This window comes from Athalia rosae, chromosome 8 (genome assembly GCF_917208135.1).
Source record: "Athalia rosae chromosome 8, iyAthRosa1.1, whole genome shotgun sequence".
Lineage (NCBI taxonomy): Eukaryota > Metazoa > Arthropoda > Insecta > Hymenoptera > Athaliidae > Athalia > Athalia rosae.
The window spans coordinates 8,535,295-8,554,207 of record NC_064033.1 but is presented as its reverse complement, the minus strand read 5'-3'; the positions used below and the strand labels follow the sequence as shown (position 1 = coordinate 8,554,207).

Genomic DNA, 18,913 nt, shown 5'->3' with positions numbered 1-18,913 from the left:
TTCGTTTTTAAAATACAGTGTACGGAAAAAATTTAATAAAATGTTCATTACTTTTAAATGCAGCATTCGTATGATTTGAAATTGAGAGGGCAAACGAGCATCGTCAATACGAAGATACCTTGTCAATTTCAACCTTTTCTGTTCATTTGTTTTCGGAAAACAGTGTTCGGGAAGAATTCAATGAAATGTTTATAACATTCGAATGCAGCATTCGTATGATTTAAAATCTAGAGGGCAAACGAGCACCGATAATACGAAAATACCTCGTGAATTTCAACCTTCTTTGTTTATTTGTTATCGGAAAACAGTGAACGGCAAAAATTCATCGAAATATTTATAACTTTCGAATGCAGAAATCGTAAGATTTCAAATTTAGAGGGCAAACGAGCACCGATAATACGAAGATACCTCGTGAATTTCAGCCTTCTCTGTTAATTTGTTTTCGGGAAACAGTGTACGGGAAGAATTCAATGCAATGTTCATAACTTTTGAATGCAGCATTCGTATGATTTGAAATTCAGGAGGCATACGAGCACTGATATCACAGAGATATATCGTAAATTTGAACTTTTCTTGTCCATTCGTTTTCAAAATACAGTGTACGGAAAAAATGTAATGAAATGTTTATTACTTTCAAATGCAGCATTCGTATGATTTGAAATTTGAAGCGCAAGCGAGCGACGATAATACGAAGATACCTCGTGAATTTCAACTTTTTCTGTCTATTCGTTTTCGGAGAACAGTGTACGGGATGAATTCAATGAAATATTTATAACTTTCGAATGCAGCATTTGTTCAATTTGAAATTCAGGAGGCAAACTAGCACCGATAATACGAAGATACCTCGTGAATTTCAACCATTCCTGTTTATTCGTTATCAGGAAACAGTTTACGGGAAAAATTCAATGAAATGTTTATAACTTTTGAATGCAGCAATCGTAAGATTTTGAATTCAGAGCGCGAACGAGCACCGATAATGCGAAAATACATCGTGAATTTCAACCTTTTCTGTTTATTTGTTATCGGGAAACAGTTTACGGGAAAAATTCAATGAAATGTTCATAACTTTTGAATGCAGCATTCGTATGATTGAAAATCTAGAGGGCAAACGAGCACCGATAATACGAAGATACCTAGTGAATTTCTACCTTTTCTGTCCATTTGTTATTGGAAAACAGTTCACGGGAAGAATTCAATGGAATGTTTATAGCTTTTGAATGCAGCATTCGTATGATTTGAAATTCAGAAGGCATACGAGCACCGATATTACAAAGATATATCAGAAATTTGAACTTTTTTTGTCAATTCGTTTTTAAAATACAGTGTACGGAAAAAATTTAATGAAATGTTTATTACTTTCGAATGCAGAAATCGTAAGATTTTAAATTTAGAGGGCAAACGAGCACCGATAATACGAAGATACCTCGTGAATTTCGACCTTTTCTGTCTATTCGTTTTCGGAGAACAGTGTACAGGAAAAAAATTCAATAAAATGTTTATAAATTTTGAATGCAGCATTCGTATAATTTGGAATTCAGAGGGCAAACGAGCACCGATAATACGAAGATACCTCGTGAATTTCAACCATTTCTGTTTATTCGTTATCGGAAAACAGTTTACGGGAAAAATTCAATGGAATATTTATAACTTTTGAATGCAGCAATTGTGAAATTTTGAATTCAGAGCGCAAACGAGCACCGATAATGCGAAGATAGCTCGTAAATTCCAACCATTTCTGTTCATTCGTTTTCAGTAAACAGTTTACGGGAAAAATTCAATGAAATGTTCATAACTTTCGAATGCAGCATTCGTATGATTTGAAATTTAGAGGGCAAACGAGCACCGATAATATAAAGATACCTTGTTAATTTCAACCTCTTCTGTTCATTTGTTATCGGGAAACAGCGTACGGGAAAAAAATTCAATAAAATGTTTATGAATTTTAAATGCAGCATTCGTATAATTCGAAATTCAGAGGGCAAACGAGCACCGATAATACGAAGATACCTCGTGAATTTCAGCCTTCTCTGTTAATTTGTTTTCGGGAAACAGTGTACGAGAAGAATTCAATGCAATGTTCATAACTTTTGAATGCAGCATTCGTATGATTTGAAATTCAGGAGGCATACGAGCACCGACATTACAAAGATATATCGTAAATTTGATTTTTTTTTGTCCATTCGTTTTTAAAATACAGTGTACGGAAAAAATTTAATAAAATGTTCATTACTTTTAAATGCAGCATTCGTATGATTTGAAATTGAGAGGGCAAACGAGCATCGTCAATACGAAGATACCTTGTCAATTTCAACCTTTTCTGTTCATTTGTTTTCGGAAAACAGTGTTCGGGAAGAATTCAATGAAATGTTTATAACATTCGAATGCAGCATTCGTATGATTTAAAATCTAGAGGGCAAACGAGCACCGATAATACGAAAATACCTCGTGAATTTCAACCTTCTTTGTTTATTTGTTATCGGAAAACAGTGAACGGCAAAAATTCATCGAAATATTTATAACTTTCGAATGCAGAAATCGTAAGATTTCAAATTTAGAGGGCAAACGAGCACCGATAATACGAAGATACCTCGTGAATTTCAGCCTTCTCTGATAATTTGTTTTCGGGAAACAGTGTACGGGAAGAATTCAATGCAATGTTCATAACTTTTGAATGCAGCATTCGTATGATTTGAAATTCAGGAGGCATACGAGCACTGATATCACAGAGATATATCGTAAATTTGAACTTTTCTTGTCCATTCGTTTTCAAAATACAGTGTACGGAAAAAATGTAATGAAATGTTTATTACTTTCAAATGCAGCATTCGTATGATTTGAAATTTGAAGCGCAAGCGAGCGACGATAATACGAAGATACCTCGTGAATTTCAACTTTTTCTGTCTATTCGTTTTCGGAGAACAGTGTACGGGATGAATTCAATGAAATATTTATAACTTTCGAATGCAGCATTTGTTCAATTTGAAATTCAGGAGGCAAACTAGCACCGATAATACGAAGATACCTCGTGAATTTCAACCATTCCTGTTTATTCGTTATCAGGAAACAGTTTACGGGAAAAATTCAATGAAATGTTTATAACTTTTGAATGCAGCAATTGTAAGATTTTGAATTCAGAGCGCGAACGAGCACCGATAATGCGAAAATACATCGTGAATTTCAACCTTTTCTGTTTATTTGTTATCGGGAAACAGTTTACGGGAAAAATTCAATGAAATGTTCATAACTTTTGAATGCAGCATTCGTATGATTTCAAATTCAGAGGGCAAACGAGCACCGATAATACGAAGATACCTAGTGAATTTCAACCTTCTTTGTTCATTTGTTATTGGAAAACAGTTCACGGGAAAAATTCAATGAAATGTTTATAGCTTTTGAATGCAGCATTCGTATGATTTGAAATTCAGGAGGCATACGAGCACCGATATTACAAAGATATATCGGAAATTTGAACTTTTTTTGTCCATTCGTTTTTAGAATACAGTAGACGGAAAAAATTTAATGAAATATTTATTACTTTTAAATGCAGCATTCGTATGATTTGAAATTTGGAGCGCAAGTGAGCGACGATAATACGAAGATACCTCGTGAATTTCGACCTTTTCTGTCTATTCGTTTTCGGAGAACAGTGTACGGGAAAAAAATTCAATAAAATGTTTATAAATTTTGAATGCAGCATTCGTATAATTTGGAATTCAGAGGGCAAACGAGCACCGATAATACGAAGATACCTCGTGAATTTCAACCTTCTTTGTTCATTCGTTATCGGGAAACAGTGTACGGCAAGAATTCATCGAAATGTTTATATTTTTTGAATGCAGCAATCGAAAGATTTTAAATTTAGAGCGCAAACGAGCACCGATAATACGAAGATACCTCGTAAATTTCAACCATTTTCCTTTATTTGTTATTGGAAAACAGTGTACGGGAAAAATTCAATGAAATGTTTATAACTTTCGAATCCAGCATTCGTATGATTTGAAATTCGGAGGGCAAACGAGCATCGACAAAACGAAGATACCTCGTAAATTTCAACCTTTTCTGTTTTTTTGTTATCGGGAAACAGTGTACGGGAAAAATTCAATGAGATGTTTATAACTTCTGAAAGCAGCAATTGTAAGATTTTGAATTCAGAGCGCAAACGAGCACCGATAATGCAAAGATACCTCGTAAATTTCAACTATTTCTGTTCATTTGTTTTCGGGAAACAGTTCACGGGAAAAATTCAATGAAATGTTCATAACTTTCGAATGCAGCATTCGTATGATTTGAAATTCAGAGGGCGAACGAGCACCGATAATACGGAGATACCTCGTTGATTTCAACCTCTTCTGTTTATTTGTTATCGGGAAACAGTGTACGGGAAGAAATTTGATGAAATGTTCATAAATTTTGAATGCAGCATTTGTATAATTCGGAATTCAAAGGGCAACTGAGCACTGATAATACGAAGATACCTCGTAAATTTCAACCTTCTTTGTTCATTTGTTATCGGAAAACAGTGTACGGCAAAAATTCATCGAAATGTTTATAACTTTTGAATGCAGCAATTGTAAGATTCGAAAATTCAGAGGGCAAACGAGCACCGATAATACGAAGATACCTCGTGAATTTCAGCCTTCTTTGTTAATTTGTTTTCGGGAAACAGTGTACGGGAAGAATTCAATGCAATGTTCATAACTTTTGAATGCAGCATTCGTATGATTTGAAATTCAGGAGGCATACGAGCACCGATATTACAAATATATATCGTGAATTTGAACTTTTTTTGTCCATTCGTTTTTAAAATACAGTGTACGGAAAAAATTTAATGAAATGTTTATTACTTCCAAATGCAGCATTCGTATGATTCGAAATTTGGAGCGCAAGTGAGCGACGATAATACGAAGATACCTCGTAAATTTCAACCTTCTTTGTTCATTTGTTATCGGAAAAAAGTGAACGGCAAAAATTGATCGAAATAATTATAACTTTCGAATGCAGAAATCGTAAGATTCTAAATTTAGAGGGCAAACGAGCACCGATAATACGAAGATGCCTCGTGAATTTCAGCCTGCTTTGTTAATTCGTTTTCGGGAAACAGTGTACGGGAAGAATTCAATGCAATGTTCATAACTTTTGAATGCAGCAATCGAAAGATTTTAAATTTAGAGCGCAAACGAGCACCGATAATACGAAGATACCTCGTAAATTTCAACCATTTTCGTTTATTTGTTATTGGAAAACAGTGTACGGGAAAAATTCAATGAAATGTTTATAACTTTCGAATCCAGCATTCGTATGATTTGAAATTCGGAGGGCAAACGAGCATCGACAAAACGAAGATACCTCGTAAATTTCAACCTTTTCTGTTTTTTTGTTATCGGGAAACAGTGTACGGGAAAAATTCAATGAGATGTTTATAACTTCTGAAAGCAGCAATTGTAAGATTTTGAATTCAGAGCGCAAACGAGCACCGATAATGCAAAGATACCTCGTAAATTTCAACTATTTCTGTTCATTTGTTTTCGGGAAACAGTTCACGGGAAAAATTCAATGAAATGTTCATAACTTTCGAATGCAGCATTCGTATGATTTGAAATTCAGAGGGCGAACGAGCACCGATAATACGGAGATACCTCGTTGATTTCAACCTCTTCTGTTTATTTGTTATCGGGAAACAGTGTACGGGAAGAAATTTGATGAAATGTTCATAAATTTTGAATGCAGCATTTGTATAATTCGGAATTCAAAGGGCAACTGAGCACTGATAATACGAAGATACCTCGTAAATTTCAACCTTCTTTGTTCATTTGTTATCGGAAAACAGTGTACGGCAAAAATTCATCGAAATGTTTATAACTTTTGAATGCAGCAATTGTAAGATTCGAAAATTCAGAGGGCAAACGAGCACCGATAATACGAAGATACCTCGTGAATTTCAGCCTTCTTTGTTAATTTGTTTTCGGGAAACAGTGTACGGGAAGAATTCAATGCAATGTTCATAACTTTTGAATGCAGCATTCGTATGATTTGAAATTCAGGAGGCATACGAGCACCGATATTACAAATATATATCGTAAATTTGAACTTTTTTTGTCCATTCGTTTTTAAAATACAGTGTACGGAAAAAATTTAATGAAATGTTTATTACTTCCAAATGCAGCATTCGTATGATTCGAAATTTGGAGCGCAAGTGAGCGACGATAATACGAAGATACCTCGTAAATTTCAACCTTCTTTGTTCATTTGTTATCGGAAAAAAGTGAACGGCAAAAATTGATCGAAATAATTATAACTTTCGAATGCAGAAATCGTAAGATTCTAAATTTAGAGGGCAAACTAGCACCGATAATACGAAGATACCTCGTGAATTTCAACCTTTTCTGTCTATTCGTTTTCGGAAAACAGTGTACGGGATGAATTCAATGAAATATTTATAACTTTCGAATGCAGCATTTGTTCAATTTGAAATTCAGGAGGCAAACTAGCACCGATAATACGAAGATACCTCGTGAATTTTAACCATTTCTGTTTATTCGTTATCGGGAAACAGTTTACGGGAAAAATTCAATGAAATGTTTATCACTTTTGAATGCAGCAATTGTAAGATTTTGAATTCAGAGCGCAAACGAGCACCGATAATGCGAAGATACCTCGTGAATTTCAATCTTTTCTGTTCATTTGTTATCGGGAAACAGTTTACGGGAAAAATTCAATGAAATGTTCATAACTTTTGAATGCAGCATTCGTATGATTTAAAATTCAGAGGGCAAACAAGCACCGATAATACGAAGATACCTAGTGAATTTCAACCTCTTCTGTTTATTTGTTTTCGGAAAACAGTGTTCGGGAAGAATTCAATGAAATTTTTATAACATTCGAATGCAGCATTCGTATGATTGAAAATCTAGAGGGCAAACGAGCACCGATAATACGAAGATACCTAGTGAATTTCTACCTTTTCTGTCCATTTGTTATTGGAAAACAGTTCACGGGAAGAATTCAATGAAATTTTTATAGCTTTTGAATGCAGCATTCGTATGATTTGAAATTCAGGAGGCATACGAGCACCGATATTACAAAAATATATCAGAAATTTGAACTTTTTTTGTCAATTCGTTTTTAAAATACAGTGTACGAAAAAAATTTAATGAAATGTTTATTACTTTTAAATGCAGCATTCGTATGATTTGAAATTTGGAGCGCAAGTGAGCGACGATAATACGAAGATACCTCGTGAATTTCGACCTTTTCTGTTTATTCGTTTTCGGAGAACGGTGTACGGGATGAATTCAATGAAATGTTCATAACATTCGAATGCAGCATTCGTATAATCTGAAATTCAGAGGGCAAACGAGCACCGATAATACGAAAATACCTCGTAAATTTCAACCTTCTTTGTTCATTCGTTATCGGAAAACAGTGAACGGCAAAAATTCATCGAAATAATTATAACTTCCGGATTTAGGAATCGTAAGATTTCAAATTTAGAGGGCAAACGAGCACCGATAATACGAAGATACCTCGTGAATTTGAGCCTTCTTTGTTAATTTGTTTTCGGGAAACAGTGTACGGAAAGAATTCAATGCAATGTTCATAACTTTTGAATGCAGCATTCGTATGATTTGAAATTCAGGAGGCATACGAGCACCGATATTACAGAGATATATCGGAAATTTGAACTTTTTTTGTCCATTCGTTTTTAAAATACAGTGTACGAAAAAAATTAAATGAAATGTTTATTACTTTGAAATGCAGCATTCGTATGATTTGAAATTTGGAGCGCAAGTGAGCGACAATAATACGAAGATACCTCGTGAATTCCAACCTTTTCTGTCTATTCGTTTTCGGAGAACAGTGTACGGGATGAATTCAATGAAATATTTATAACTTTCGAATGCAGCATTTGTTCAATTTGAAATTCAGGAGGCAAACTAGCACCGATAATACGAAGATACCTCGTGAATTTGAACCATTTCTGTTTATTCGTTATCGGGAAACAGTTTACGGGAAAAATTCAATGAAATGTTTATAAATTTTGAATGCAGCAATTGTAAGATTTTGAATTCAGAGCGCAAACGAGCACCGATAATGCGAAGATACCTCGTGAATTTCAATCTTTTCTGTTCATTTGTTATCGGGAAACAGTTTACGGGAAAAATTCAATGAAATGTTCATAACTTTTGAATGCAGCATTCGTATGATTTAAAATTCAGAGGGCAAACAAGCACCGATAATACGAAGATACCTAGTGAATTTCAACCTCTTCTGTTTATTTGTTTTCGGAGAACGGTGTACGGGATGAATTCAATGAAATGTTCATAACATACGAATGCAGCATTCGTATAATTTGAAATTCAGAGGGCAAACGAGCACCGATAATACGAAAATACCTCGTAAATTTCAACCTTCTTTGTTCATTCGTTATCGGAAAACAGTGAACGGCAAAAATTCATCGAAATATTTATAACTTCCGGATTTAGGAATCGTAAGATTTCAAATTTAGAGGGCAAACGAGCACCGATAATACGAAGATACCTCGTGAATTTGAGCCTTCTTTGTTAATTTGTTTTCGGGAAACAGTGTACGGAAAAAATTCAATGAAATGTTCATAACTTTTGAATGCATTATTCTTATATTTCGAAATTTAGAGGGCAAATCGTATGCACTAATGCTCTATCGTATGCCTCTCAATTTATGAGGTCCGGACAGTATGCATTGGTGCTTAGTACATCGGAAAACCAATCGCATGGAATCAACTGCACTGCATTCTAAAATCCTACAAAGTGGTAGTTTTCTGTCACCAGCTTTGTAAAAGGTTAGAAAAACTGCAATATGATATCATCGAATGAGAGCGAAATACGATCGATTATTGATGTGAAAACTCTAGGTATTCAAATATTGAATATTGGCAATCGTCTCAGCGCTAACAGCTGTCATCGTTGACAGGCTCCATAATCAGCATGAAATCAGCAAGTCTAGCCACCTCACCTCGCCTAATCTCACCTCACGGCATGATATTATGATATAAGACCTCACTTTTTGGTAATACATTTTGTACAACTTGATTATGCCGTGTGACTTTTTAATTCAACTCACTTGTTGAGCCCGGTGATCGGAGAACTGGCACTTCTGTCCTCGATGCACCTACTTCTATCATCTTTGCCACTGCGACATCGTATGCTTCATCATTTGTAACATTCGGCCAGCATTCTCACGTGCTTTGTACTTCGGGAAATCATCTTCACTACATCATCAAATTCTACAAAGTTGTAGTATGCTGTCACCTCCATCTGTCAGTGTTACGATAGCTGAATTATACTATTGTCGAATAACAGTGCGATACAATTAATTATCGATTTGAAAACTTCAGGGGTGAAAAACAACAAACATTCAGAATCTTATTAGCGCTATTAGCTGTCATCGTTGACAGGCTTTATGTTCGGCATGAAATCAGCAAGTCTAGCCACCTCACCTAGCCTCATCTAACCTCCTGGCGTGACACTATGAATCGACACCTCACTTCTTGGTAATACATTTTGTACGTCTCGATTATCCTGTGTGATTTTTCAATTCAACTCACTTGTCGAGCCCGGTGACCGGTAAACTGACACTTCTGTCCACGATGCAACTTTTTCTATCATCTTCGCCACCGCTCTATTGTATTTTTTGTCATTTGTAACATTCGGCCAGTATGCTTACGTGCTTCGTACATTGGGAAACCAATTACGTGGATTCGGCCGCACTCCAGCCTCTCATTCTACAATGTGGAAGATAGCTGTCACCTCCATCTGTCGATGTCATCGTAGCTGAATATGATATTGTTCGATATGATGAATTATTGATTTTAAAACTTTAGAAATCAGGAATATCAAAAATTAAGAGTGTTTGCTGCGTCAACGGCTGTCATCGTCAACAGGCATCATGTATAGAATGATATGACTCAGGCAAGCCACCTGACCTAACCTAATGACATATCATAGGCCATGACGATGGAACGTGGGTCCACGGAAACAAAATCAAAAAATACTATGGACATAATGGAACTCGAATATACTCACTGATTTTTCGGAAAAATTTCAGCATACCGATGCACTACTCCGAACGGGATTCTGCACAATCTATTCAATCACCCCGTTCAATGCATTTTCCCAGTTATTTATGTGTGCTCTCCGAGTGCCAAGTGAAAACTGAACCGGACGAAAAGTCGAAAGAACGCAGTTGCGATTCGTCATTCGAGAATCGATTATACTGCATAACGACTGCCAGCCAGCAACAAGGCACCGATTACGTAGCGACGCATACAATGCAAATCCGTACCCAAGCAACCCCCCGAACGTCCAGATCTGATATAAGGGATATCCAGAGTAATATCTTGACAGATCTGAAAGACGTTTATAAGATGTATAGGTAATATCCAGATGTCCGCTTTCCAAATATCTTCAAGATGTTTCATTTCATATTTCGTACACGTCCGTAGATATTTATTGAATATGAATTCGATGTGGAATGCGGTCAAGAAGTACCTGGTGACTCGACTATAGGTGTTCTTAGTGACACGGTCAGACTTTGGATGACGAATGTATAACTTTGAAATGCAGCATTCGTATGATTCCAAATTTGGAGGGCAAACGAGCACTGCTAACACGGAGATACATCGTGAATTTGAACCTTTTCTGTTCATTTGTTGTCGGGAAACAGTGTACGGGAAGAATTCAATGAAATGATTATAACTTTCGAATGCAGCATTTGTTCAATTTGAAATTCAGGAGGCAAACGAGCACCGATATTACAAAGATATATCGTGAATTTCAACCTTTTCTGTTCATTTGTTTTCGGGATACAGTGAACCGAAAAAATTAATGAAATGATTATAACTTTCGAATGCAGCATTTGTTCAATTTGAAATTCAGGAGGCAAACGAGCACTGAAATTACAAAAATATATCGTGAATTTCAACCTTTTCCGTTCATTTGTTGTCGGGAAACAGTGTACGGGAAGACTCCAATGAAATGTTTATAACTTTGGAATGCGACGTTCAAATTATTTGAAATTCAAAAGGCAAACGAGCACCGATAATACGAAGATACCTCGTGAATTTCAACCTTTTCTGTTCATTTGTTGTCGGGAAACAGTGTACGGGAAGAATTCAATGAAATGATAATAACTTTCGAATGCAGCATTTGTTCAATTTGAAATTCAGGAGGCAAACGAGCAACGATATTACAAAGATATATCGTGAATTTCAACCTTTTCTGTTCATTTGTTTTCGGGATACAGTGTACGGGAAAAATTCAATGAAATGTTCATAACTTTTGAATGCATTATTCTTATATTTCGAAATTTAGAGGGCAAATCGTATGCACTAATGCTCTATCGTATGCCTCTCAATTTATGAGGTCCGGACAGTATGCATTGGTGCTTAGTACATCGGAAAACCAATCGCATGGAATCAACTGCACTGCATTCTAAAATCCTACAAAGTGGTAGTTTTCTGTCACCAGCATTGTAAAAGGTTAGAAAAACTGCAATATGATATCATCGAATGAGAGCGAAATACGATCGATTATTGATGTGAAAACTCTAGGTATTCAAATATTGAATATTGGCAATCGTCTCAGCGCTAACAGCTGTCATCGTTGACAGGCTCCATAATCAGCATGAAATCAGCAAGTCTAGCCACCTCACCTCGCCTAATCTCACCTCACGGCATGATATTATGATATAAGACCTCACTTCTCGGTAATACATTTTGTACAACTTGATTATGCCGTGTGACTTTTTAATTCAACTCACTTGTTGAGCCCGGTGATCGGAGAACTGGCACTTCTGTCTTCGATGCACCTACTTCTATCATCTTTGCCACTGCGACATCGTATGCTTCATCATTTGTAACATTCGGCCAGCATTCTCCCGTGCTTTGTACTTCGGGAAATCATCTTCACTGCATCATCAAATTCTACAAAGTTGTAGTATGCTGTCACCTCCATCTGTCAGTGTTACGATAGCTGAATTATACTATTGTCGAATAACAGTGCGATACAATTAATTATCGATTTGAAAACTTCAGGGGTGAAAAACAACAAACATTCAGAATCTTATTAGCGCTATTAGCTGTCATCGTTGACAGGCTTTATGTTCGGCATGAAATCAGCAAGTCTAGCCACCTCACCTAGCCTCATCTAACCTCCTGGCGTGACACTATGAATCGACACCTCACTTCTCGGTAATACATTTTGTACGTCTCGATTATCCTGTGTGATTTTTCAATTCAACTCACTTGTCGAGCCCGGTGACCGGTAAACTGACACTTCTGTCCACGATGCAACTTTTTCTATCATCTTCGCCACCGCTCTATTGTATTTTTTGTCATTTGTAACATTCGGCCAGTATGCTTACGTGCTTCGTACATTGGGAAACCAATTACGTGGATTCGGCCGCACTCCAGCCTCTCATTCTACAATGTGGAAGATAGCTGTCACCTCCATCTGTCGATGTCATCGTAGCTGAATATGATATTGTTCGATATGATGAATTATTGATTTTAAAACTTTAGAAATCAGGAATATCAAAAATTAAGAGTGTTTGCTGCGTCAACGGCTGTCATCGTCAACAGGCATCATGTATAGAATGATATGACTCAGGCAAGCCACCTGACCTAACCTAATGACATATCATAGGCCATGACGATGGAACGTGGGTCCACGGAAACAAAATCAAAAAATACTATGGACATAATGGAACTCGAATATACTCACTGATTTTTCGGAAAAATTTCAGCATACCGATGCACTACTCCGAACGGGATTCTGCACAATCTATTCAATCACCCCGTTCAATGCATTTTCCCAGTTATTTATGTGTGCTCTCCGAGTGCCAAGTGAAAACTGAACCGGACGAAAAGTCGAAAGAACGCAGTTGCGATTCGTCATTCGAGAATCGATTATACTGCATAACGACTGCCAGCCAGCAACAAGGCACCGATTACGTAGCGACGCATACAATGCAAATCCGTACCCAAGCAACCCCCCGAACGTCCAGATCTGATATAAGGGATATCCAGAGTAATATCTTGACAGATCTGAAAGACGTTTATAAGATGTATAGGTAATATCCAGATGTCCGCTTTCCAGATATCTTCAAGATGTTTCATTTCATATTTCGTACACGTCCGTAGATATTTATTGAATATGAATTCGATGTGGAATGCGGTCAAGAAGTACCTGGTGACTCGACTATAGGTGTTCTTAGTGACACGGTCAGACTTTGGATGACGAATGTATAACTTTGAAATGCAGCATTCGTATGATTCCAAATTTGGAGGGCAAACGAGCACTGCTAACACGGAGATACATCGTGAATTTGAACCTTTTCTGTTCATTTGTTGTCGGGAAACTGTGTACGGGAAGAATTCAATGAAATGATTATAACTTTCGAATGCAGCATTTGTTCAATTTGAAATTCAGGAGGCAAACGAGCACCGATATTACAAAGATATATCGTGAATTTCAACCTTTTCTGTTCATTTGTTTTCGGGATACAGTGAACCGAAAAAATTAATGAAATGATTATAACTTTCGAATGCAGCATTTGTTCAATTTGAAATTCAGGAGGCAAACGAGCACTGAAATTACAAAAATATATCGTGAATTTCAACCTTTTCCGTTCATTTGTTGTCGGGAAACAGTGTACGGGAAGACTCCAATGAAATGTTTATAACTTTGGAATGCGACGTTCAAATTATTTGAAATTCAAAAGGCAAACGAGCACCGATAATACGAAGATACCTCGTGAATTTCAACCTTTTCTGTTCATTTGTTGTCGGGAAACAGTGTACGGGAAGAATTCAATGAAATGATAATAACTTTCGAATGCAGCATTTGTTCAATTTGAAATTCAGGAGGCAAACGAGCAACGATATTACAAAGATATATCGTGAATTTCAACCTTTTCTGTTCATTTGTTTTCGGGATACAGTGTACGGGAAAAATTCAATGAAATGTTCATAACTTTTGAATGCATTATTCTTATATTTCGAAATTTAGAGGGCAAATCGTATGCACTAATGCTCTATCGTATGCCTCTCAATTTATGAGGTCCGGACAGTATGCATTGGTGCTTAGTACATCGGAAAACCAATCGCATGGAATCAACTGCACTGCATTCTAAAATCCTACAAAGTGGTAGTTTTCTGTCACCAGCATTGTAAAAGGTTAGAAAAACTGCAATATGATATCATCGAATGAGAGCGAAATACGATCGATTATTGATGTGAAAACTCTAGGTATTCAAATATTGAATATTGGCAATCGTCTTAGCGCTAACAGCTGTCATCGTTGACAGGCTCCATAATCAGCATGAAATCAGCAAGTCTAGCCACCTCACCTCGCCTAATCTCACCTCACGGCATGATATTATGATATAAGACCTCACTTCTCGGTAATACATTTTGTACAACTTGATTATGCCGTGTGACTTTTTAATTCAACTCACTTGTTGAGCCCGGTGATCGGAGAACTGGCACTTCTGTCTTCGATGCACCTACTTCTATCATCTTTGCCACTGCGACATCGTATGCTTCATCATTTGTAACATTCGGCCAGCATTCTCACGTGCTTTGTACTTCGGGAAATCATCTTCACTGCATCATCAAATTCTACAAAGTTGTAGTATGCTGTCACCTCCATCTGTCAGTGTTACGATAGCTGAATTATACTATTGTCGAATAACAGTGCGATACAATTAATTATCGATTTGAAAACTTCAGGGGTGAAAAACAACAAACATTCAGAATCTTATTAGCGCTATTAGCTGTCATCGTTGACAGGCTTTATGTTCGGCATGAAATCAGCAAGTCTAGCCACCTCACCTAGCCTCATCTAACCTCCTGGCGTGACACTATGAATCGACACCTCACTTCTCGGTAATACATTTTGTACGTCTCGATTATCCTGTGTGATTTTTCAATTCAACTCACTTGTCGAGCCCGGTGACCGGTAAACTGACACTTCTGTCCACGATGCAACTTTTTCTATCATCTTCGCCACCGCTCTATTGTATTTTTTGTCATTTGTAACATTCGGCCAGTATGCTTACGTGCTTCGTACATTGGGAAACCAATTACGTGGATTCGGCCGCACTCCAGCCTCTCATTCTACAATGTGGAAGATAGCTGTCACCTCCATCTGTCGATGTCATCGTAGCTGAATATGATATTGTTCGATATGATGAATTATTGATTTTAAAACTTTAGAAATCAGGAATATCAAAAATTAAGAGTGTTTGCTGCGTCAACGGCTGTCATCGTCAACAGGCATCATGTATAGAATGATATGACTCAGGCAAGCCACCTGACCTAACCTAATGACATATCATAGGCCATGACGATGGAACGTGGGTCCACGGAAACAAAATCAAAAAATACTATGGACATAATGGAACTCGAATATACTCACTGATTTTTCGGAAAAATTTCAGCATACCGATGCACTACTCCGAACGGGATTCTGCACAATCTATTCAATCACCCCGTTCAATGCATTTTCCCAGTTATTTATGTGTGCTCTCCGAGTGCCAAGTGAAAACTGAACCGGACGAAAAGTCGAAAGAACGCAGTTGCGATTCGTCATTCGAGAATCGATTATACTGCATAACGACTGCCAGCCAGCAACAAGGCACCGATTACGTAGCGACGCATACAATGCAAATCCGTACCCAAGCAACCCCCCGAACGTCCAGATCTGATATAAGGGATATCCAGAGTAATATCTTGACAGATCTGAAAGACGTTTATAAGATGTATAGGTAATATCCAGATGTCCGCTTTCCAAATATCTTCAAGATGTTTCATTTCATATTTCGTACACGTCCGTAGATATTTATTGAATATGAATTCGATGTGGAATGCGGTCAAGAAGTACCTGGTGACTCGACTATAGGTGTTCTTAGTGACACGGTCAGACTTTGGATGACGAATGTATAACTTTGAAATGCAGCATTCGTATGATTCCAAATTTGGAGGGCAAACGAGCACTGCTAACACGGAGATACATCGTGAATTTGAACCTTTTCTGTTCATTTGTTGTCGGGAAACAGTGTACGGGAAGAATTCAATGAAATGATTATAACTTTCGAATGCAGCATTTGTTCAATTTGAAATTCAGGAGGCAAACGAGCACCGATATTACAAAGATATATCGTGAATTTCAACCTTTTCTGTTCATTTGTTTTCGGGATACAGTGAACCGAAAAAATTAATGAAATGATTATAACTTTCGAATGCAGCATTTGTTCAATTTGAAATTCAGGAGGCAAACGAGCACTGAAATTACAAAAATATATCGTGAATTTCAACCTTTTCCGTTCATTTGTTGTCGGGAAACAGTGTACGGGAAGACTCCAATGAAATGTTTATAACTTTGGAATGCGACGTTCAAATTATTTGAAATTCAAAAGGCAAACGAGCACCGATAATACGAAGATACCTCGTGAATTTCAACCTTTTCTGTTCATTTGTTGTCGGGAAACAGTGTACGGGAAGAATTCAATGAAATGATAATAACTTTCGAATGCAGCATTTGTTCAATTTGAAATTCAGGAGGCAAACGAGCAACGATATTACAAAGATATATCGTGAATTTCAACCTTTTCTGTTCATTTGTTTTCGGGATACAGTGTACGGGAAAAATTCAATGAAATGTTCATAACTTTTGAATGCATTATTCTTATATTTCGAAATTTAGAGGGCAAATCGTATGCACTAATGCTCTATCGTATGCCTCTCAATTTATGAGGTCCGGACAGTATGCATTGGTGCTTAGTACATCGGAAAACCAATCGCATGGAATCAACTGCACTGCATTCTAAAATCCTACAAAGTGGTAGTTTTCTGTCACCAGCATTGTAAAAGGTTAGAAAAACTGCAATATGATATCATCGAATGAGAGCGAAATACGATCGATTATTGATGTGAAAACTCTAGGTATTCAAATATTGAATATTGGCAATCGTCTCAGCGCTAACAGCTGTCATCGTTGACAGGCTCCATAATCAGCATGAAATCAGCAAGTCTAGCCACCTCACCTCGCCTAATCTCACCTCACGGCATGATATTATGATATAAGACCTCACTTCTCGGTAATACATTTTGTACAACTTGATTATGCCGTGTGACTTTTTAATTCAACTCACTTGTTGAGCCCGGTGATCGGAGAACTGGCACTTCTGTCTTCGATGCACCTACTTCTATCATCTTTGCCACTGCGACATCGTATGCTTCATCATTTGTAACATTCGGCCAGCATTCTCACGTGCTTTGTACTTCGGGAAATCATCTTCACTGCATCATCAAATTCTACAAAGTTGTAGTATGCTGTCACCTCCATCTGTCAGTGTTACGATAGCTGAATTATACTATTGTCGAATAACAGTGCGATACAATTAATTATCGATTTGAAAACTTCAGGGGTGAAAAACAACAAACATTCAGAATCTTATTAGCGCTATTAGCTGTCATCGTTGACAGGCTTTATGTTCGGCATGAAATCAGCAAGTCTAGCCACCTCACCTAGCCTCATCTAACCTCCTGGCGTGACACTATGAATCGACACCTCACTTCTTGGTAATACATTTTGTACGTCTCGATTATCCTGTGTGATTTTTCAATTCAACTCACTTGTCGAGCCCGGTGACCGGTAAACTGACACTTCTGTCCACGATGCAACTTTTTCTATCATCTTCGCCACCGCTCTATTGTATTTTTTGTCATTTGTAACATTCGGCCAGTACGCTTACGTGCTTCGTACATCGGGAAACCAATTACGTGGATTCGGCCGCACTCCAGCCTCTCATTCTACAATGTGGAAGATAGCTGTCACCTCCATCTGTCGATGTCATCGTAGCTGAATTTGATATTGTTCGATATGATGAATTATTGATTTTAAAACTTTAGAAATCAGGAATATCAAAAATTAAGAGTGTTTGCTGCGTCAACGGCTGTCATCGTCAACAGGCATCATGTATAGAATGATATGACTCAGGCAAGCCACCTGACCTAACCTAATGACATATCATAGGCCATGACGATGGAACGTGAGTCCACGGAAACAAAATCAAAAAATACTATGGACATAATGGAACTCGAATATACTCACTGATTTTTCGGAAAAATTTCAGCATACCGATGCACTACTCCGAACGGGATTCTGCACAATCTATTCAATCACCCCGTTCAATGCATTTTTCCAGTTATTTATGTGTGCTGTCCGAGTGCCAAGTGAAAACTGAACCGGACGAAAAGTCGAAAGAACGCAGTTGCGATTCGTCATTCGAGAATCGATTATACTGCATAACGACTGCCAGCCAGCAACAAGGCACCGATTACGTAGCGACGCATACAATGCAAATCCGTACCCAAGCAACCCCCCGAACGTCCAGATCTGATATAAGGGATATCCAGAGTAATATCTTGACAGATCTGAAAGACGTTTATAAGATGTATAGGTAATATCCAGATGTCCGCTTTCCAAATATCTTCCAGATGTTTCATTTCATATCTCGTTCACGTCCGTAGATATTTATTGAATATGAATTCGATGTGGAATGCGGTCAAGAAGTACCTGGTGACTCGACTACAGGTGTTCTTAGTGACACGGTCAGACTTTGGATGACGAATGTATAACTTTGAAATGCAGCATTCGTATGATTCCAAATTTGGAGGGCAAACGAGCACTGCTAACACGGAGATATATCGTGAATTTGAACCTTTTCTGTTCATTTGTTGTCGGGAAACAGTGTACGGGAAGAATTCAATGAAATGATTATAACTTTCGAATGCAGCATTTGTTCAATTTGAAATTCAGGAGGCAAACGAGCACCGATATTACAAAGATATATCGTGAATTTCAACCTTTTC

The 18,913-nt window shown here is 37.3% G+C and overlaps 1 long non-coding RNA gene across 4 annotated transcripts in view; it reads right to left on the bottom strand.

The window, feature by feature from the left end:
- The window catches only part of LOC125502121, a 136,340-nt gene extending 117,749 nt beyond the window's left edge, over positions 1–18,591 (bottom strand). For 3 of the 4 annotated variants that reach the window (XR_007279970.1, XR_007279971.1, XR_007279972.1), the window contains exons 1-12: positions 18,153–18,591; positions 17,675–17,882; positions 17,191–17,384; positions 15,456–15,778; positions 14,978–15,360; positions 14,494–14,687; positions 12,759–13,081; positions 12,281–12,663; positions 11,797–11,990; positions 10,062–10,384; positions 9,584–9,966; positions 9,100–9,293 (exon numbers count right to left, since the gene is read on the bottom strand). This is a non-coding gene — a long non-coding RNA (uncharacterized LOC125502121). The remainder of the gene's footprint in view (positions 1–9,099; positions 9,294–9,583; positions 9,967–10,061; positions 10,385–11,796; positions 11,991–12,280; positions 12,664–12,758; positions 13,082–14,493; positions 14,688–14,977; positions 15,361–15,455; positions 15,779–17,190; positions 17,385–17,674; positions 17,883–18,152) is intronic. The other variant, XR_007279969.1, reaches the window with a different exon arrangement.
- Between the last annotated feature and the right edge of the window lie 322 nt (positions 18,592–18,913).